The sequence below is a fragment of the Prionailurus bengalensis genome, chromosome B4 (genome assembly GCF_016509475.1).
Source record: "Prionailurus bengalensis isolate Pbe53 chromosome B4, Fcat_Pben_1.1_paternal_pri, whole genome shotgun sequence".
In the NCBI taxonomy this organism is placed as follows: domain Eukaryota; kingdom Metazoa; phylum Chordata; class Mammalia; order Carnivora; family Felidae; genus Prionailurus; species Prionailurus bengalensis.
In genome coordinates, this window is record NC_057358.1 from 68,574,946 (window position 1) to 68,594,984 (window position 20,039).

General features: G+C 37.4%; 1 protein-coding gene across 1 annotated transcript in view; it reads left to right on the plus strand.

Moving 5' to 3' along the window:
• The window catches only part of PDZRN4 (PDZ domain containing ring finger 4), a 372,961-nt gene that overhangs the window by 42,307 nt on the left and 310,615 nt on the right, over nt 1-20,039 (plus strand). The gene's annotated exons all lie outside the window — the stretch shown is intronic.

A 20,039-nucleotide genomic window follows, 5' to 3' on the forward strand; every position in this document is an offset into this window, starting at 1 on the left:
TCCATAGCTCTAGAACCTCCTATGGCACTGTAGTGTTCTCAGCTGTTTCTTTTCCATTTTCTCCCTACTAGGTCAAAAGTTCCTTGAGTGCATGTTTTTTGTTTGATTATTTTATTTTATTTGTCCACTGCTAAGAACTCTAGAGCGTGGAATAGAGCCTGATACCTAGGAGCTGTTTGATAAATTTTATTGATTTATTGAAGTAGCTGTGAATTATGGGAGCACATGACTTTCATTGTATCCCAAAAAGAACATTTTGTTCAGTTGAGTGGTAGTCAGAAGTAATTCTAATTTAGTCCAAGGTGTGTTCCGTTTATCTCAGGTCAGAGCTAGGATCCCAAGTGTTTCTGAATAACTCCATTGCTTTTTCTTGTTTTGCCAGGGCCAGTATGTAATTTGCAAATAACCTAGCCAGCTTCAGACTGGGATATCCAAGTCATCAGGATCTATAGTGTGAAAAAAATATATATATATACATATATATATATGTATATATATATATATGTATATGTATATATATATATATATATATATATATATATATATATATGATAGTTCTCTTATGTGCAAAGTATGATGATGAGAAAAAAGGTCCAGAAATAGAGATAGAAAGGAAAAGCAAAAATCATGTCCTAAACAAACAAATTATGTCTTAAAACAAGCAATCTGTACACACACACGTATACATACAACATATCACAGTTGGTTCTATGTTATACATTAAAAATAAAGATGCTTTCAGAGAAGATATTTACTAGTACTATTTTTTTACTAGTGTTATTTTGATGACTGATTAAACTATAAGAGAAAAGGTCTTTGATATTATCCATGATATAAATAAAATGAGGAAAGACAGTCATCTAGATTGAACTAACTTGGAACTAAAAAGACTGAACTCTATATCTACTTATTATCCAAAGCTATGAACAACCCTCTTCAGAATCTGCCAGACACCAATGAAGATATTTTCAAGTGTTTCTTTAATCAGATTAACAGGGGTAGCCATTCATCAGTACATCACCATTATGTCACCATAATTATCTTAAAGCACAGAAGGGAAGTACATAAGGGTTTCTTTAGGCTAAAGGTTAATGTTAATTAAGTTTTGGGGCATAAGTCAGACTTACTGACTACAGAGTAATTTTTGTACTACTCTGAGAATTTGTGAGTATTCAGGAAAGTTCATAACAGCATTAGTGTTAGATGAATAGTCTGTTTAACTAGGATATAACAGGTCAAAAAAAAAAAAAAGCCAAAGACAATGTGACTCTAGTCTTGGATTTTGAAAGGCCTTTTGCCAGAAAAAGAGAATGTTCAATGGGTTAGAGTGTTAATTGGGGGGAAATCCCAGGAGAATTTTATCATCTTCCTAAATAAAAAGTCTACTTTTGTTCAGGATCTGTCACACTTGAGGGGCTATGACGCTCTGATTTTTATGAATCAGGTAACTGTAATGTCATTGACACTTATAAGCATGGGTTTTCTTAAAGAGAAAACAAAGCTTGTTGAGCTTTTTGTGAGAAGCTTAGGGAATTGATGTCCCTAACATTTCATTGAACTATTTCTGTGAAAGCCAATATATAAAATGAGACAAGGTGATTTTTCTTAATATCTTTGTGTTTACATGTAGAGCAAATGAATATTTCCATGGAGATAGTTTCACAGAGTTTAAAAATTAGAAGGAGCATTATGCTGGAATATCAGCCAGGATGGGATTTAATACTCCAAACCTTAAAGAATTGTGAACAATTCAGTATGACATTCTTCTCTTTAGCAATAATATAAATTTCTCCCCTGAATTGGAAGTAAACCTGTTGCCTCAGCCAAATCCAACATCATGCAGTGCTTTCTAATTCCCCCCACGTGATCTCATCTAATGTTTATCCCAATAAACTGAGACAGATAATGTGCGGTACTGTGCCTGTTCAGTTCACTGAAGTGGAAATCTGAAGATTATCACTATAGCAGACACCCAGAAATTTACTCAAGGAAAGAATGAAAAGTTCATGATCACAACAGAAACAGAGTACCAAATAGGATTCTTCAAAAGTCATATAACCAAAAATGTTAGATTCAAAATCAGGACCGGAATTCGTGATGCTTTATTATGTCTATTATATCTGCTTTCTTATTTCAGGGCCGATATTCATTTCAAGTAAGTGTGAAGAACCTGTTCCAATTGTACGCTACGTTGAAATTGCCAGAACTAGGATGCACTTAGACAGTGACCTTTTCCTTGTGTTATTCTCTATCTGCTCTATCAAAGCTCAGGAATAGATGCAGTTCTGGTATCCACTTTCATCTAGTTTCTCATTATTCTTTAAAGGAATCCATGTCCAGGGTGCCTAGGTGGCTCAGTTGGTTAAGTGTAGGACTTCAGCTCAGGTCGTGATCTTGTGGTTCGTGGGTTTGTGCCCCGATTCGAGCTTTGTGCTGACAGCTCAGAGCCTGGAACCTGCTTTGGATTCTGTGTCTCCCTCTCTCTCTTTGCTCCTCCCCCACTCATTCATGTGAGCGCTCTCACTCTCCTTCTGCCTCAAAATTAAATAAACATTAAATTTTTTTTTAAAGAATCTATGTCCAGGAGCACCACTGTTGTCATGGATTTTCATTTGTAAACCTCTTGTGCTGGGCTTCCCAAGCTTTGGGAACAATCAGAGCTTGAGTCGTGACAGATTTCCCATGTTTTTTTAAGTTTGTTTATTTTGAGAGAGTGAGAGAGTGTGTGAGCATGTGAACAGGAGAGGGGCAGACAGAGATGAGGAGAGAGAGAATCTCAAGCAGGCTCCACACTGGCAGTGTAGAGCCTGATGTGGGACATGATCTCATGAACTGTGATATCATGACCTGAGCCAAATTCAAGAGTCAGATGCTTAATGGACTGAGCCACTCAGGTGCCCTCAGACTTCCCATTTTATTAATGACTTTTCCTCAGGGTCCTAGGTGAATTTAATGACATTCTCTGCATTTCTCACTAGGAAGATAACCTCTTTTCTCAGGCTAGAAGCTAGGGCATGATCCAACTTTACATATTCTAAAAGTATAATAATTTTGGTTATGCATAAAACTCATACACTTCATGATTTTAAACAAGTTCCCACAAGTGGTTTTTGGCAGAAATGGTTTGTGACCTGGTTTTTATTGCTGTGTCAGAGGTCCCCTACAGCTCTACAGTAATTGATTTTCAAAATCATCGCTGTGCCTCTAGGAGGCCAGAAACCACACACCTGATAATATTTTTGAACAGAGTAGACACTGCTGCCGGCAAGAGCACTGTGTCAGCACAGCTACAGTGAGGACCCCTCTGCTTTAAGCTGACCATGTGAAGTACACACTCTCTTCCAGTTCTGGGTAAGGGATAGCACACCCGATGTACAGGGCGGGAGCATTATGCCATGTTGTATTAGAGGACACGTGCACCTATGATTTTATCTGTTGCAAACGTTTTATCCCTGCTTTCCATCTCAAAACTTCTCCTCGTCATTGCAATGTGTCCAGGCAATAGAACTATAATGAATATTAGCCTGAAGAGCACATATTGGGAAAGTACACCTTCTGCTAATCTAAAATTAAAATCATATAGTGTATTCCCAAGTTTTTTTTTTTTTTTTTGCGATTTCTAGGTTAATACTTTACTAGATTATTTTTATTTGTGTTTTTCTCCATTGGCATATAGCCAAAAAATTGACTGTACCATTGCTGATAAGTTATAAATGCAAGAAGCTGTTAAAAAAAAAAGAAAAAGAAAAAAGATGGGGCGCCTGTGGGCTCAGTCAGTTAAGCATCCAACTTCAGCTCAGGTCATGATCTCATGGTTCGTGAGCTTGAGCCCTGCATCAGGCTCTGTGCTGACATCTCAGAGCCTAGAGCCTGCTTCAGATTCTGTCTCCCTCTCTCTCTGCCCCTCCCCTGCTTGCACTGTCTGTCTGTCTCTCTCTCTAAAATAAACATTAAAAAAACTTAAAAAAAGAAAGACACATTGTTATAACAGAGTGGAACAAACAATGTCCTATTCTGCCATCCTTGGAAATGGTAGATTCCAAGTAAAGGGTATTTCATCTGTACCAGTGGGGTTGAAAATGCTTCATCTTTTTCAAAGTAATTTGTGTTTAAATTGTTCTTATTATTTTAGACATTTTCAGAAAAGTAGACTTTTGCCTTTCATTTCCAACTTTTGTACCTGGTTTTATTCATCATAGTCAGTTGTGGTAGTTCTGTTATTTTCATACATAGCTAATCTTTTACCCAGGAGACAGGAGACTCTGTATTTCAGCCACATTAAAAAATAACAATATACTCTTTGTTTTGTCTTTGAGCTGTCTAATTTCTCCAGTGTAAGATTAATTTAAAGCAATTCCTGCCACCTCCCTTGTGGTTTAATGGAGTGTGTAGGTGCTTATGTATCGTATGTGTGTTTTCAAGAAGAAATATCGAGGAGACATAGAACAGAAATCCATTCATGGGCTCACATTGCTTCCATTAGTTGCACATTCATCTTAAATGAAAAAAACACTGATTAGGGCTGAACAGATACAGAGTTAGGAGCTGATTTGGGTATGATAAGCCCTTGAGAAACCAGACTGCTCTATTGTCATTAATGGGTTCTGTAAATTTCTCAATTGTTTTTTTCAGGGTTTTTATTAGGGAGAAATATATGGATGTTGAAATTGCCTTTGTGTTGTCAGCTTTAAAAACTCATTTGTTGGCACTGACATTGCCTAATTTCCCAGTGACACTATTTGTTGCAGAAAGGATTGGACTTGCTCTGTTCTGACCTGAATATAACAGCCAAAAAAACTGCCAGATAAGATAGCTAACTTGCTGATCTATTTAATTTGACTCCCCTGATTCCTGCGTGATGGTAGCGTGCAAATAGGTTTCCCTAGAGGTATAATTATTCCAGAGTGATGGTTTTTCCTGATCACGTACTGCAAGGTATGACATCTTTTTTTAGACTTTATAGGGATTTACTTAGTCACTTCTGTTCAAAAATTGTATTAATCTGGGTTTTTTGGTTTGTTTATTTCTTTTTTTTTCTAAATAGTATATGACAGAAAAGCCTGAAGCTATAATTGTAGGATCCCCAAGGCCAACTGTAGCTTTGTTGAGCAATTCTCATACTTTCTGAGCTGTGATTTCCTTGTTTGTCAGTTGTAGTTGCTAGATAAGATCTTGAATTATGGTCAGTTCTGGTAACAAAAATTTATGATTCGGTGGAAAGCAAACCGAAAAGTCATAATGTTGTAGTGATGCTGAGAATCGCATAGACACATTTTCAAAATATTGCTTATAATGAAGTTACAGAAGTTTACTACACTTAAAAATCAATGAATTACATTTGTTTTTAGTAAGAGGATGTATTTGTATTATTTCTTTGTTTCTTAACATGGACATGAACATTCTGTTTCTAAAAGGCTGCTTTTATTTTTATTTATTTATTTATTTATTTATTTATTTATTTATTTATTTCTGAAATTTATTGACAAATTGGTTTCCATACAACACCCAGTGCTCATCCCAAAAGGTGCCCTCCTCAATAAAAGGCTGCTTTTAAAACAATACAGAGGCGTGTTACGGAATGCCATCTGTGGCAACAAACCTGCTTGGATTACCAATCTGCCAGGGAACTCCGTGATAAGAAGCATGTGTTCAAATTGCATTCCTAGGTTTTGATGAAGTGCTATCTTCATATACTATTTCTGAATATTTACTTCCAAAGAAAGCAGATAGGAGTTGGTGCCCATGTCACCTTACCTGCCCCCCTGCATAGGATGATGAAGGGGAGTACGTCACTACACACTCCTTGATTCACTCTGCCCTGAATGTACAGTGTGAAAAAGACCCCCTTGTTATTTTCCGAGATACCATTTTTGAATAGGTAAGGGATGTTCCTTAGCTGTGCTATCAAGGCCTAGAATTAAAGAGGTCACCGTACAGTTTATTTAGCTCCTATCCTTACATGTTTGGCACATGAGGGAGACGCATAGCAAAGAAATATGTTTCAAGATCAAGCAGAGAACCGTTCTCTGATTGGACTCCATTATAGAGGAGTGTTGCTTCTTGGCTGATAGAAACCTCAAGAAGCCAAATGTTGAGCACCTTGAAAAAGTGTTTGCTTGATAATACATGTTGACATTTTCCTTTTAAAACTCTAGTTATAGGGATTTCTATAACTTCATAATAAAACAAATATTTTAAAGTATTTAAAACATTTAATATACTAATATGTAATATAATTGTTATATTGATGTAATCATTGTATAATTAGGGTGACTAATACCATCACCATATTTTACAAAATTATTTTGGCAAGTATTGAGACTTGTCATTTTCTTTACGTTTCAAAGGTGTGGAAAGAGAGAGTAACTTCTCTGAATATGTACAGTTGATATTCTCAAGTAAATTATGAATATGAGAAGCCAGGATTAAGATAGAAATTCAAAATCTTTGGTCAATAAGACCAACTTAGGAAAACTTAAGTATACCTTTCAGAGCTTCAAGACAGATAATTCCAGATCCTAGGCATAGGGTATGGGCAGATACCATTTATGAAGTAGAACTTTTGTAACCACAGTGTGGAAGAACTCTCATGGAAAATATTAAATTTCCTTTTTATTTGAAAAATGTAGGTATCTTACAAGAACGAGAATTAAATGGTGGTTTCTGGATCTCTGGGATGAGGAATTTGTAGTCACATGTGAATACATAGGAAGCCTTTGAGGCTTACCTGCACATGTATCCATGTCTTGTATGAGATGGAATAATCACAGCCACAAAAATCTTAATGGACAGTGTTTTCTTTTGGGCTCTTTAGTTGTTATATAAATGTGCCCTTTAAAAGTTGATTGGATCAGAGCTGTATTTTCTAGCTCACTGAGTCTCCTGAAATTGGAGATGGTTATTTAACCCTATGACAGATGGAGACAGCCTGTCTCAGCCTTCAAAGATGAAATGTGAATGAGCACAAGTGAGTAAATATGAGACCAATTGAAGTGGACCGACAGAGAGACTGAGGAAGGATGCATTCCTGGCAGTGTTCAGACTCTAGCTTTGAAGCCAGCCACCAGTCTGTGTAAGTGACCTCACTAACCTCTACCAGAAGGGGTTAGAAGGTTACCTAAACACACAGTCCTTTATAGGTCTATTAGAAACACCTTTAGGCATTACTATCCCTACATATGCCTGGTCTGTCTTATCAATTATAAAGTAAGAATTTAGGCATAGTGCTCTTTTAAGATGTTCACTACAATTTTATATTGTTCAGATATAAGCTTTTAGTGTAGTACAACCAAATATGAACACTTTGACTTGACAATAATTATGATAGTTCAAGCCTTACCACCTTCTCACCTTAAATATTAATAAGCCATTTTGTTCCTTTTTCAACAATATTCACCTCCCGGGAAAATAAGTAAAGGCCAAATAATGAAATGAAGTTGAAAACCATGTAGGTTCAAGGTCCAGCTTTATAAATTAGAAAATTTCATAAAAGTATTAAGCCAATGAAGAAAAGAAACAATTGTGCTAACAAGGGCCACAAATTCAAACTGCCTAGAGGGGCCAGAAAGATTCCACACAGGGATTAAGTTCATTTGCATGAAGTTCACACTGTGCAAATGAATGGTGAGGGCTGTGGGAGACACATATGTTACTTTTGTTAAAAATAAAACTCAGTTATTTCACCGGCAAAAATGAGTTTATTTGGAAATAACAGAATTATAATTCCGGACATGCAACCTACAGCAAAACCATAGGCAAGTCCAACAAAGGAGAGGCACATTATTTTATGGAGAAGAAGAAGAGGTTGTTTTGGATAAAAGTCCATTGGAGAAAAAGCAAGAGTTCCAGGTGATGACAGCTTCTCATTGGCAAAGTTGCAGGGACAGTCCATTTTTTTGTAAGAGATACGGCTTACATCTTTTCCCTGTTGCCTGTAATTCACCGTTCTTTCCTGTTGGTGACTCTTCTGTTGAGGTCTGGAGTTAATAGTTCTTCCTGTAAGTGAGGTTGACTGGTATGCTCCCCCACCTAGCCTCCTGACCCCAATTTAATGAGGTTTCCTTTTATTGATTTCCACATTTTAGAAGTAGGTGGGCCCAGAAATGCCAGACTTTTGTTTTTGTTTTTCAATAAAGATAGAACTCTAAATTTGTATGTAAGACATATAGCTTTTTAAGTGTTGGTTCAAAATTTTTGAAAACACTCTATGGGCCAAACCACACTGATCTATGGTTTCAAGGGCTATTTGGCCCTCCAGGCCGCCGGACTGTAAGTTCTGATCAAATGTGTAAATACACACAGACGTAAAGTTTTGTGTAGAGTAGGCATTCCAAAAAGTATTTACTTAACCAAGTTGAATGTAGTCAGGCATCAGAGTTTCAGGATTTCATTTTCAAGTGCGTAACACTCATTTTTCCATTATTGAACTTTTAAAAGTCAAATTAAACTACATTAGAGGTGTGTTCAGCTGCTTAGCCAAATTTCAGGAATGACATTAATCCTAATGAAAATAAACTATAAATTAATTTGAAACGTTTTTTTTTTCACAGTCCAATCAACCCACATTTATTGAGTCTCCAGATAAAAAGACATTGAGGAGGTGATTAAAATACGGTTCCTAACCAAAGTAGTTTGCAATCCAGTAGATGAGAAAGACCAGCTTTAATGTAAGGCAGATAAAAGCAAATGTACAAATGTCATGAGAGAGAAAAAAATGATTTCCTTTGTGCCTTCATAGTACAAAGGAAGGGAAGATCGATTCTTTCAGAGATCAAAGATCAAGGAAAGCATCCTAAGGAAGTGGCATTTCAGATATGTTTGAGAGAGTGAGACATCGCAGAATTGGGGAGACGGGAGATGGTATCCAAATACTTGGCTGAGCAGTGGTAGATGGTCTGGCATTACTGGAGGACAGAGGGACCAGAGTGGAGGTGAGGTGGCAGGGCTAACATGGGACAGGGTTACAGAGAGCTTTGGGCATGATTTCGGCATGTTTTGTGATATTATTATGTAGACAGAAGAGATTGATGTAAGGAGTTTTAATAGGTACAGCCTCTGTTTTACAAGCTAATGCTGATGCATAGTGAAACATGCATTAGAGATGAAGGAAAAGTGAGAGCAAAAAGATCAGTTAGGAGGTGATTTCAATGGTGCAGACAACAGAAAATGAGGGCTTGAGTGGTGGGAACAGCGGGGCTTGAGAGATGATGGATTTGGGTTCATACTAGATGACAGTCCAGGGAGTGTTTTTTCTTTCTTGCCAACACTGAGTGGAATAATTTTCCCTAGATCTTAGTTTTTTTATTCTCCATCAGCTAGTCATTCTCTCTGAATTCCAGCATAACCAACAGAATAGGAAGGAATAAGAAGACAGTCAGTATTTGGATTTTCCTACATAGTCAATAACAATTTCTATTTTCAGCTTCTGGGTTTATTTTCTTTTATAAATGGGATTATTTGAGGAAGGGGGACAGAAAAGTTAGAAAATGTTTATTCTATTTTTATGATATGCTCTAAACGCAGAGAACTGATAGGATTTCAGATGTGTACATAGGTAAAAGTTACAATAAATGAGAACATAGATTATAAAAGCAGAGGTTAGGAGGATTAGAATTCCCAAACAAACTTGCATCATTGGAAAAATGAAACATGAAAATGAAAACGCAATTAGGCACCATCATCTTTTACTTATCATACCTTCTTGGTGGCAGTGTCCCCTTGTAGGCACTTAGGAAAATAGAAATCAAAAACTTTCAACTGAACAGAGTGTGCAATCCTGAGACAACTGATGAAAGAGTTATTCATGAAGCTTTCAAAAGAAATCTACTTCCTGTTTTTTCCTTATGAAATGGAAGTATAAAACATCTGGTAAAATTAAGATTACTAAGGATAGCCTATTTAGAGCAGATATCTTTATGGATCATATTCTCATTTGTTAATTACTATGGATGTTCAAATAAATGTCCCAACTAAAATGTTTCATAACTGTATTGCTAGTGTGTGTTGCTTTCTAACATGTGGCAAGATAATTTAATGCTTCAGGACACAAACCTGTCACCTATTTTCTTTCTCAGTTTTGAAATAGTGTAATAGAGAAATTAGATACTTTATCTACTGTGTTCAATTCATGCATGAACAATTACTTGGACACCTTACTTTCTAGGTAAAAGGTGTCATATGCTATTGGGGTCAAAGAGATGACAAGAGAAACATAGAATAAGCCATTTATTTTTCAAGAATTTTGATTTTTTTAAACTTTGGAGGGTCAAGTTATCTTCTTCTACAACTTTCTTTTTTCTGCTGATTCACTGGGCAGCATGTTTCCTGGGGGAGCTGGAGGAGTGAAAACAAAAGTTGCATAATTATGATTTTGAAGACTACGAAGACATTTTTTTAAAAGTCTTAACAAAAACCATAAGGAAGGTTGAGCCTAAAAGTATCCAGAGGAAAAGATATCCAGTAGTGTTTTAAACCCAAATATATCCCATATTAGAGGAATCTTTTTTTTTCCTTTTAAGGAATTCTAGTGTGTATATTTAGGAAAAGGCACATTCTGCACACTTGGGCAAAATGAACTAAATAACAGCTGGAAGTCCGCAGCATTTCGTATTGCTGAAAATGTGGCGAACTCTGTTACGCATTTCACATTATGGCTTTGCTCATTGCTTTGAAAATTTAACTCTGTAAGTATTGCTATTATAGTTGATTAATTGTAAGCATCTGACAAATTTCTAGCTTATAGTTGCCAGAAGTATTTTTGTGGGTGATCATTCCCAAGTATCTGTTTCTCATTTGCCCCATCAACAGCACATCTGAAATGCCGTTCTCAAGTGTGCATCCAAAGACCACACAAGTCCTGTCGCAGAATGTAAGGGATATAATAACTGCAGTTGGTCAGTACCATACCAAGAAGTAAAAAGCTAATATCTAAATTTTGAAATGCGTTACCTGGAAGTAGTTGCAAAGCCAGCTTATTCACATGTTGATGGTATTATTTTGGGCTGCCTGGTGGATATAGTTATAAAAGACAGTGAAAATACCAACAAAATGACTCAAACTTGCTGCCCAGTCAACAAATTGTTTGCTGATCTACTGACTCTGTATAGATTATGCAGTCCTAAAATGGACGAAATTCAGTGTCTAGACCATACTCTTTCTCCTCAGGGCTTCTTGCTTTCTTTTCTATTCCAGAGATGATATCAAGGATAGAGATTTGGAGTGGTCATAGACTCTGCTTGGCTATCATGATCTGTTTTTATTCATACCACACCTGACACTAAATATGTGGGTTTTTTCTCACACCAACCAATTCTCCAATTTTCTGGACACAAACTGGGCGTCCTACAATTCAGAACAGTTCTGACACTAACTACCTGGAGCTAGCCCAGACCTCACAGGTTGAAAGCTCAGTCGGACAACACTGCCTCCTTTTGAGATGCCAGTCGCCAAGTCCAGGCCACCAGTATTTCTGACCAACTGTAAAGTCTTGGGGCATTCCCACAGTACCTTCCTCAGATTCAGTAATTTGCTAGAGTTGCTCATAGCACTCAGAGAAGTGTTTTATTTACTACTACTGGTTCATTATACAAGATACAACTCAGTAACAGTCAAGTAGAAGAGATATATTGGGCAAGGTATGAGGTTGGAGGGCAGGAGCAGTTTCCATCCCTTTTCTGGTCATGCCACTCTCCCAGTACCTTGATGTGTTTATCAGCCTTGAAGTTGCCCATCATTTTCGGTGTATTACGATTTCGTTATGTAGGTATAGTTGATTAAACCATCGGCCTTTGGTGATTAACTCCATCTCTTGCCCCTTTCCCCTCCACAGAGATCCTGGAGGTGGGACTGAAAATTCCTTTGGCAACGAACTCCCATGCTAGTGTTGTCCCTCTTGAGAATCACCTTATTAGCATAAAGTCAGATGATTGAAAGGAGCTTACATGAATAACAAAGTATGCTCCTTATTGTTCTCATCACTCAGGAAATTCCAAGAGTTCTAGAAACTGTCAGGAACCAGGAACAAAGAACAAATATATAAATTTCTTATTATTCTAGTTGTTGATTTTATTGTGCATCTAGATTTTGGATTTGTTTAAAGAGGTTAAACAAACTACTCCTAAAAATTATTAAAATTAAATCAATGCTCAATGGAAAGAATGGGCTTTTGTTAGCAGATAGGCTTGAATTAACACTTGATTCTACCACATACTAGTCCAGTAGTTATGGGTAAATTACTTATCTTCTCTGGGTCTCAGTTTCTTCCACAATAAAATGGGAATAATAACAACTACATTGCAATCTTGTTGTAAAGATTAAATGATATAGTAATAAAGCACTTAATATAGCTTGGGACATATAATAGGGGTTCCAGAAATTTTTTTCTACTCTTCCCTTATAAAACATTGGTGATATGTCTTTATGTTTCTTAAGACAGGTGAAAAATTGTGTTTATTAGCATTCATTCTTTTATTGTGGTCACTGTGAGCACTTAGTGGGACCGTCCCGAGTTGATGGTAGTCTCAGCCACTCTTAAGATTTGGCAGTCCTCACTGCTTAGCTAAGCTAAGCTAAGCTAAGCTGTAACTACATCTCTCAGAACTCTTTACCTGTAGAGTTCTGGGCTACAAAGAGCAACAAGAGAAAGTTCTGTAAAGCTTGGAAGACAGAAGTGAAGTAGCAGCCATGTTTTACTCTTGGAATTTCGGGGTATGGTCAGTTGCTGTTGCAGCACATGTACACAGTCACAGATGTGCTGGCACATCTTGGTGTGAAGCAACACCTGGGCCCAGAGTTCTGGCAGCTCCAGACAGTAGCTCACCACAGCTCCTCTGGCCCCTGCCAGATCTTTTAGCATCTCCGACTTTCTGGTCAGGAGTGTGTTTAGCTCTGTGATTAAGATGCCAGATTCTTCCACAGATCACCTGCAGTATCAAAGTTGGAAGCTTGGAGGAAATCAGAAAACAATGCAGATTTAGTTCATCCTTATGTGTTCCAGCTGGTCTTTGCAGGTTCCAGGCTGCCTTTCCCTTCCTCCTTACGAGTCCATGTTGCCCTCCCCGATGCTTACCCTGTTGATGTTAGGTCCATCATCAGATACAAGGGCCATACATACATTGTTTAACCAGTGCCCACAATGGCCTAAGGCCTAATCTCTATAATACACTCCAAATTCTTCATTATCCCCATTGTTAATGCTTTTTTGCCCAAATACCTATCAAATATGAAATCTCCATTTCTCAATATAAATACATGTATCTGTATCCTACAAACAGCGTGCATACAGCCCCCCACACATGCACACACATATTATGTGTTCATTAGCCAGTAACAGACCATTATTCCTCAGAACCATCCAGACCTGGTCTCAAGCAAAGCATTTGGAGATTTGTCCAGTAAGCTATCTTGTTTTCTTATATTTATCTCAAACTAACATAAAAGAAAACCTCAGCCCTCTTTTAGAAAGGGTTATAGATTCTTATTCTTTTCATCTCATTCATTCAGTAAATATTTGTGGATGGTACTAACATCTCTCAATAAGTTTGAATTTTGCCATTGGAAGTGTGGTTGCTGCTTTGTCTACTGGCAGTGCCCGTCCTTTGAACAGATCCAGGTTGACTGGGACCACAGAGACTGCTATTGGGATCACTCTCTGTCCTCACAGCCAGCTTAATCTCACACTTACTATGTATTTACTCATTTAGCAAGTGCTAATTAAGGGCTGGTTGAGTTAGACGGTAATATTTGGTCACTGCCATCTTGGAGTTTGAAATCTCTAAGAAGATATATCTGTAGTGTCCTAAATATATCCACTCCCACAACACCACAGACAGGAATAAAAAAAAAAAACACAGATTTATCAGTGTCAGGTAATAGTACGTTTAATAGTATGTTTTAATACTCTTAAGAGTAACACTTAAACATAGGATAAAAATCATGTTAGGCATTCCCTCACTTTAACTTTTGTGTGGTAGTATAAAAATCATATATATTTTTATCAAGATAAAAAAATTAAAACATGCACATGCTTTGTCCAAATATAAATGATCACCTCCTAAATTTTAGTAAGACCATATAAAAATTATATGTACATAGACATAATTCTACATGTATGTAATGATTAAATATATATTTGTATCTTTTTCATCCACAGCAACACAGTATAAAGGAAAAAATAACTAAACACACACACACACACACACACACACACACACACACACACACATAGTGTGTGAATGCAGTCTTCCCTCTCCCAAAGTAATATTCAGAAAGATCAATCATACCTGATGACATCTTAGAGTCAAGTAAATATGAGAGTACATTGCTCTTCCTAGGATGGGTAAGTCAGGACAGCAATCTGAAGCTTTGAACTTGGGGAAACTGAACTTCTGGGCAACTGGAAATGTTCTCCAAGGTGCAGGGATGAAAAACAATTTGTTTTGACAGCTCCCATTAGGAAAAGAAATGAAATTTACACAGATTGTAAATTACTACTTTAGTAGAATCTTATAAACTAAAGGAATTAGCCAGTTTCCCAAAGTCAGATTTTGCTAGTGTTTGCTCTGAGATGGGAATGTTGGTGTCAAAAGGTCAGTTTGTGAGTTCTGTTCAATTTTGTAATAGAGTTGAAAAGGTGGACTTATCAGTGTATGCAAAATCTATCTTTATTGAAATCCAAATCAGTTGTGTGTGTGTGTATGTCTATCAGAACAGAAATAAAAGAGTCCCTGATCTGAAAAGTTCTTAATAATTTTGCACTACAGTTTGGAATAACAAGATAGCTTCATGTTGATAATGAATAGTTTCAGAGGTAGTCTGTCAGATATTTCCATCACGGATCATATAATGATGAACAACTGTGGACAGTTGTGTAATTAGTGAAGTATTCTTAGCGTCAAATCCAATATTTAACATAGAAGGATATACACATTAACTGGAGGTACTGAAATTCATTCTGTAGATGTTCAGATCATGAAATGATTAATTGGATAATCCTCTCTTTGTTCTAGGTATCACATTTGAAATTCCTTTCCCCTCCGTAAGAAGTTTCCTTTAGTTTCAACCTGTCAGTCAACTGTTTTGGAAAAATAACTAGAAACTAGAAATCCATATGACATTTTTTTAAGTTTATTTATTTTGAGAGACAGAGAGAGTATGAGCAGAGGAGGGGCAGAGAGAAAGAAGGAGAGAGAGAATTCCAAGCAGGCTTCACACTCTCAGCATGGAACCCAATGATGAAGGGCTTCATCTTACAAACTGTGAGATCATGACAGCCAAAATCAAGAGTCCAAGGCTTAACTGCCTAAGCCACACACATGCCCCCATATGACAGTTTTTCAGTTGGGTCCTGGGAATCCTTAAAATCTTTATTTTTTTCTTAATGTTTGCTTATTTTTGAGAAAGAGGGAGAGAGTGCCAGTGGGGGAGGAGCAGAGAGAGAGAGGGAGACATAGAATCTGAAGCAGGCTCCAGGCTCTGAGCTGTCAGCACAGAGCCCAAGATGAGGCTTGAACTCATGAACCCTGGGATCATGACCTGAGCCGAAGTCAGACACTTAACTAACTGAGCCACCCAGACGCCTCAAGATCTTTGTTATTTTTAAAGTTTCTTTTTATATGGTATCTTACAAAACCTTATATGAATCCTTAACATTGTTATTTAAAAAAATTCTTTACTGAGTCTTTAATATTTTTTGTACTTTTCTTGCCTCATCTAGAAAGTCTGTTAGATAAAATCTCTGCTGGAAAGCATGAATTTTCCCAAAATATCCTTGAGGACAGAGAGCATCTGTCACCTGGTCTCTGCACCTAACTGATATGGAGCAAATGCACTTGGCAAAGTAGTGCCCTGCCTTGCTGTGTCGCACTCAATGTAGCTCTTGTCTGCAGGTAAATAGGATTGTCAACGCGTCTTCTTAATAGATTCCTGGCTCCTCATTTTCACCTAACTGCAGTGATTGCTCTAAATGTTATTTTGGTGGGGCGCCTGATGGCTCAGTGGGTTGGGCATCCAACTCTTAATCTCAGTTCAGGACTTGATCTCACGGTCCTTGAGTTCAAGCCCCATTTTGGGCTCCATGCTGGATATGGAGCCTACTTAAAGAGAGAGAGAGAGAATTAAATGTTCTTTTGTCATATCTTATTCTATACAAGATTCTTTTCAGTATTTTCCTTTGGGTCTGTTCCTCCTGTTCCTTCTGCCTCATATATTTTTTAGTCAAAAGCTTTGAGTGTGGAGGGAAGAGTCTTCCCTTATATCCTTTCATATCTTTACCCTGCCTACAGAATGTTCTTCCTACCTCCAGCAGATTGTACATGGAGTAAAAACCACGGTGAGAAATAGAGACATAGTCAAAGTCAGATTTTTATATGTAGAAATTTTAATTAAAAAATTAATTCCAACTTTAACCATTTGAACAGGTATTACTTCTTAGATTTGTTTTAATATGGTTTGGCTTGGCTTATTATGGTACTATACTGAATAATTATGGTTTTAAAAATTAGTACAGTTTTTGGTAAAGCAAGGGAAAGATACAGATCTTATGATGTTTTAAGTTTATCACCATGTCTCATAAGTGTTGATAAAATAATGACAAAGCAACGAGTTGAAAAGTAAAAAAAAATCAAGTTATCTGACAATAGATGGGCAAATTAAAAATGTTTTGACTTAGTTCACTAAATAGATTTATTGAAGCTGCTGTGTATTTATAACTGCAATCAAAGTAAAATTGTCTCTCAGATTTTAATTTGGGGGATTTTTCTTACTATGTCTTGTGAATGTAGTACTTTTAATTTTCTTTATGGGATAGCATTGCCTTATTTGGTTCAAAACAGTAGAATATATTTCTATTTATAATACAGTAAATAAAGGATTTATATATAGCCCTATAACTAACAAAAAAGAACATATCTGAAGTTCCTATTTTTTAACCTTACCTAAAACATTACCCATTCTCTTTTATTTTGTCTGTAAATGCACCCTGAGGCTCAATAATCTGATCTTTTGTATTTAATACCTAGTCTTACATCATCTCAGCCAGACTTAAGGCTGGAGGAGACTGAATGGCTCCTAACATTTTATGTGTGATTCTGACCTCTAACCTGACTCCATCTGCTTTCCCAGCATTTCCAGTTGGACATCTAATAGGCAAAAAAAATGTACCATGTCTCAAAACAAACTTTTGGTTTCCAACTCCTGGTCTCCAAAAATCCCAGTAAATGACAATTTTGTTCTTCTAGTTGCTGGGGCCAAACCCTTGGAGTCACCCTTGTCTTCTTTTTCCACACCTTACATGAAGTTCTGTCTCACTATCTGCACTAAGCCTCTGTATCTCTCTCCTAGAATATTGCAGTAGCCTTCTTACTGGTCTCTCTCCTTCCTCTTCTGTCTCACTATAGTGTGTTCTCCGTACTGCAGCCAGAGTGATCCTCCTGATGCCAGAGGACCATGATACTCCTCTGCTCCAAGTTCTTCAACAATCCCATCTAATTCAGTAGATCTAATGTTCTTTCCATGGCCCTATGTAATCCTCACTCCATTGCCTCTCCAACCTACCCTTCTCTCCTCTGCTTATGCTGCCCTTGCCAAACCTGCACCCTTCCTGTTCTGTCAGCATGTCAAACCTACTCTCATCTGAGAGGTTTGCTGTTTCCTCCCTTTAAAGACCTTTCCCCCAGATGTGCCTTTGACTTGACCCTCACTTCATACTGGCCTCTGGTCCAATGCCCTTTAACAAAGAAGTCTTCCTGGATTATCCTCTATAAAATCATATCCTTAGTTTCCACTTTGGGCACTTTCTAGCCTTATGACAATATGTTACTGTATTTCCTAGCATTCCTTAACACCTTACATGTTCTATATCAGATTATTACACCCCCACCAAACATTAGAGATTTCTGAGCACAGGAATTTTGCTTGCTTCTTCACTACTATCTCCAGGACCCAGAACAGGGCTGCCCCCTTAAGCATTTAATAAAAATTTGTGGAATCAATGAATGAACACGTTGCATTATTTTGTCAACAAACACACATTGACTACATGCCCAGCACTATTCAAATTACTGGGGACTCAGATATGAGTAAATATAGGCTATGCCTTCATGTGGGAGCAATGGACATGTAAAAAATTACTTAGAATATGATGTGATGAGTGTTTGCTTTGACAGCACATATACTAAACATAGAATACGATGTGATGACAGCTGTGGTTGAACCTTATAAAAATTCTGTGCACATTGAAATATGTATATGAAATATACATATGAAATATGTATACCCTATAATGTATCTAGGATTCGCTTCAAAATAGCATAGGGGAAGGGTTTGATTTATATATGGAGCAACATGTTAATAATTGATAAAGCTGGATGATGGATACATAGGGATTCATTTTACTCTCCTCCCTGTATTTAATAATACTTTACATTTTCCATACAAATGTTTTATTATTAAAAATCTATTAAAGTTTTTTTTATATTTAATTTTTTTGAGAAAGAATGGTGCAGAGAGAGAATCCCAGGCAGGCTCCTTGCTGTCAGCACAAAGCCCAACGCAGGGCTCAGTGTCATGAACCATGAGATCCTGACTTGAGCCAAGATCAAGAGTCAGACCCTTAACTGACTGAGTCACCCAGGTGCCCCAACAAAACATGTTTTAAAAATCTCTAGTAATACGTCGGTGAAATAGTAACTTTTTGTGGACACAGAGGGTCTTTATAGAGAAAATGAGATTTAGGTTGGCTCTAAAGTACATGAGGCAACAACTCATTGAAGTGGTGAACAATTTAGAGGGAGATGGGCCCCTGTGACCATCTGCCTGGCAGAAGAATAGAATGCAAGGACTTGGTATCTCTAGATAGGGCTCAAATCAAACCAGATGATAAAATGGATAAGGAAAATAGTCAGTGACCTTGGAGAAAATAGTTACTGACCTTGTTTGCAATATGAAGGGATATGAAGTTATTTTATGGGGAGTCAAAAGCCAGCTGAGATTTTAAAACGCCAAAATTTAGATTGGTAACTCTAGTAGTATGCACACTGTGCAGCGACTGGTAGCCAGAAGACTGCAGAGAGATTTCTCTAACCAATAGAATGTCTCCTTGACAATTTGCTTTGAGTGTTATTTGTGTGTTTCATCACAATACTTGATATGAACTCTGTCTACAGATTTTTTTAATAGTAAATGTTTTGTCATCCTGTCCATGTCAAAGTTTTAAAAGAATTGTACAATTGATAGTGTATTTTTTTAAATATACTTTTAAAATAGTTTTTAATGTTTATTTATTTTTGAGAGAGACAGACAGAGCACAAGTGGGGGAGGGGTAGAGAGAGAGGGAGACACAGAATCTGAAGCAGGCTCCAGGCTCTGAGCTGTCAGCATAGAGCCCGATGTGGGACTTGAACCCAGGAACCACGAGATCATGACCTGAGCTGAAGTCGGATGCTTAACCTACTGAGCCACCCAGGCACCCCACAATTGATAGTGTATTTAAAAATTCACCCTAGATTGAAAAGCTGTGGTCACATGACAAATTACTGAAAAGAGGTTACATTGTATGGATAGATACAGTTGGATATTGATCTAAATCTGATACTCTTGAGGAAGTTGTTTCTATTCTTCATGTTGTGGGGTTCTTTCATTTTTATTTTTATTTTTTTTTTAACGTTTATTTTATTTTTGGGACAGAGAGAGACAGAGCACGAACGGGGGAGGGGCAGAGAGAGAGGGAGACACAGAATCGGAAACAGGCTCCAGGCTCCAAGCCATCAGCCCAGAGCCCGACGCGGGGCTCGAACTCACGGACCGCGAGATCGTGACCTGGCTGAAGTCGGACGCTTAACCGACTGCGCCACCCAGGCGCCCCGGGTTCTTTCATTTTTAAAGGAAGTTTTCATCCATGTGTTCGGGGCATGTTACCTTGCTATATTTTGTGATGTCATGACTCTATCTAAGCTTTTCAGTTGGCTTGTGTGTGGTTGTCTGGAGGGGCAGGTCAGGTAACAAGACGCAGGCATTTGATATACTCAGTGTCAGAGGTTTAGAAT